Here is a 3,561-nt window from a genome sequence, read left to right on the forward strand (position 1 = left end):
TCCTTTCGACAAATTTTCGTTCATCAAAAAAAAAAGATGTCTAAGCTTGATACAATTTTGCAATAAGCGTTTCACAGAAACTTGTTCTTGTTCATCGGAACAGATATTGTTTGGTTCACATATCTATGAAAATGTCGAATGATAATCGATTTTCCTACTTCAAACAACCCATGCACATCAAAGAGCATAAAACACGAAGAATATTTCTTCCGGGTCCTACTAATACCATTACGTTGGCGTGAACAGAATCTAGCAGGTCTTTGGTCATCCGTCGGGTCTTCCGAGACGTGTTACTTGAGGCTGAGGATGACAGAAAAAAGGGAAAGAAAACTAAAGCCGAAAAAGATTCGCACCTCCATGAAGGTGAGAATATCACACGCATTTGGAGGCTATGCGTTTTATGTGTCTTTTATTTTTACGATTATTGTTATGGTTATGAAGTTGAAATGGCCTAAAAATACATTTCAGGGACAAAAACTAGAGCGAATCATGAGACGAAACCATCTCGGTTAGTGGACGAACGGCGAAACAGTGGCCTCCACTGGATGGAGTCGCAACACACCTAGCCGGCACCTGACGTACCTGACCGGCACCGAACCGGATCCTATATCGGGCTTCCTAATAGAAAAGATGTTTAATAGCGTGAGGTTTATAGGACTCGGTTCGCACTTAATCTTGTGAAGCCGTAATTCATGCATCAGAACACAGCGATGCCGGTGGGGATTTTTTGCATGCTTTTTTTCTATTTTATCCATCCAAGGACATTGCCTTCCGTCAATGACAAGCAGCCTGGGTCGAGACAAGGCTAAATAAGGCATTTGACTGGACAGACATTTTGGGCAGGCCGGGTTCGACCGAGGGGGATTAATCGATCGGGATAAATGAGTCGTAAAGCTGTTGAAATTGATGGTCCGTACTAAGACCGTCGAAGATTCAAATCAGACGAAAAGAGCAAGAGAGAAGAAAACAGCAACGTTGATCAACTAAGCCTCCGGGAGAACAATAAATAATTTTCGTCGTACATTAATGAAGATCACCATGGAAAATAGGAATGGTTAAGTTTGGATGGCCGAAGGACAAAAAAGTGCAACAGTCTACACCTCTGCAAAATAACAGTCCTGAAGATAAATACATAACAACATAACATTTATTTTGATATAATATTTCTTACCTCGAATAAAGCTATGTTCTGTTATTGTTTCAGTGAGAAATGCATTTGGCAAGTAGTGCAAATAATACTAAAGTTGAAAAAACGTAGAAAATTAGCAAAAATTGTCATAAAAGCAAGATCCGCGTAATTATGCCGAATTACTCCATAATTTTCCAGGCCAACTCTCTTGATTTTCCAGACCCCTGATGAAGAACGAAGGGTGAACAAAAAATATAATAACTACTTTGCTGATTACTGGCTGTAACATCTTTGCTCGAATGTTCTCATCGGGTTTCCTCACGCCTGACTCATTTTCATCACCATTGTGATGTGTTGTGATTCGACATGCATGGCCTGCCGTGAAACAGAAATTTTCCGTACACCAGCGATGCATTTCGCCGTCTGTCGCTGGGTTTCTCGAGCAATGATAAAAATAGAAACCGTTTCAATGTCCCACAACCGTGCCTGGTCGTGTCTGTCGGGTGCAGGCAAAGGTCTAAGGGTGACACATCCAGCGGATCAAGTCAAACCCTGCAACCGCGGTGTAATGAATGAAAACGGTAGATAAAAGAGCCATTAAGGTGTTAAGAATAAGCACAACTGTAATCGGAGCCTCGGTTGCCTACGAACGATGGGAAGGTGTGAAAAATTACACCTTTTATGAACCCCTCGGTCTCGGTTCACTGTAATGAAAGAGGAGTGAGAAGAGGCAAACAACATTTCTAGAGAAATTGAAACTCTAAACCCTTTTACATGATAAGATAGATTCTGAATATGGTACTGTATGGAATTTAAAATATCGTGCAGATTATGTTTATAATCATTCAAACTTTCATATGGTATTTTCGGTATAAACATCCCATCGAAAATAAGAAGTTTTCCGAACTCTGTGGACCAACGCCAACAGATGTATGACGTATCTTTGCTATGAGAATTTCTCGGAAGGATTCCATTTTTTTTCTCTATCAATACCGAGTCGAATTTCTGCATACGTTTAACACTTCCAGTAAACGTTCGCAATCCTTTCTTGCTATATTCCCCGTTCTTTCCCATTCCCCCCCATGCCTGAGCGATTCCTTGTTGACATTTATTATAACACCACTACGAGATATCATTTACACCTCACAAATAGCCTATCCGCTTACCTTCTTTCAATCGGGTTTTTATTTCTCTTCGGCGATTTGCAGTCGCCCGTCTATTATGACGTGACAACATACTGTCACCGCAGGACAGCGTTGTCAAAACATGGCAGCTCCTTCCGGACGGCAGACCGACACTTCACACAAACTCAAAAAAAAAACCCCCAACTTCAAACCGTTCGCACCCTTCCTTACGGTTCCCATTTCTTTGTCCTGCCTGGTTTTCGTTCTGGGAAATGTTGTTTTCGGTTCCTTCCTGCGCTGGTTCGACAAAAGGTGATTTTGCATTGCATGACATGCAGCCGACTACCAATTTTCTACGAACGGAATCCGAGCGAGTCGTTTGGGCGGGAAGTAGAACTAGTCGTAATACAGCAAAGGATGGATATATCCAACTAGGGGGAGAGTGGGATAGGGAGAATGGAGACCACCAGCTCATGTGAACGGGACGGGTGAGGATGAAACCAATCCTTAATCGTGTCGAACCGTTTCCCGAGAACGAAGCCATCAAAGTGTGCAAAATGTTAGGAGTCGGGCAGGCGTGAGCGGCATGTCGAGAACAAACCGACACGTCAAAGGCACTGGAAGGAAAACAAAAAGAAGGCGATGTGTAACATCACACTGAACGCCTTTCGAAGCATGTCCGAAGGTTTGATTAATCTGCCTCGTTCCAAAAACGCCTCACTATTCTGTGGGACCTAAATTCATATTAAGCCATATTATACCTCCTCTAACTTCACCACTAGGTTAGAAAAACTATTCAAAAGTCCACCCAATGGGCCGAAACCGATGGGTTCAAACGCAAATTCATCAGAGGGTTGTAAACGAAAATAAACCGCAGCACAAGCGAACCAACTACCGGTGACCTCGTTTGCTTGATCTCAATTTTGCGGGCTCCTGTTTGGCAGGGTTGTTAAAACAAGGCCCAACGAAAAAGGCACCGTTCTAGATTTAGTGTCACTTCATTAGTTTTGGCTTTTTATTTTGGGCGCTAGCGTGCAACACCATTACACGGACCGCAGGGCCTCAACCGGGTCGCAATGGACACATTTTCCACCAATCCTGCCCGTTAATCCTGGTATCAACATTACTATCATTATTACTTAGCGACGAGAGTGGGGCCCCGGTGCCTGAGGCCACCGGGAGACGCCTTCAAAAGAAAAACAAAACGCAACGACAAGCAAAACCCACAAGCTGTTGCTCTTTGAAGTTGTGCAAAAGGGCTCGAGAATAACATGACCGAGCGCTGTAAAGTGCCTCCCGGAGTGTCGT

This window comes from Anopheles ziemanni, chromosome 2 (assembly GCF_943734765.1).
Source record: "Anopheles ziemanni chromosome 2, idAnoZiCoDA_A2_x.2, whole genome shotgun sequence".
NCBI classification, from domain to species: Eukaryota; Metazoa; Arthropoda; class Insecta; order Diptera; family Culicidae; genus Anopheles; species Anopheles ziemanni.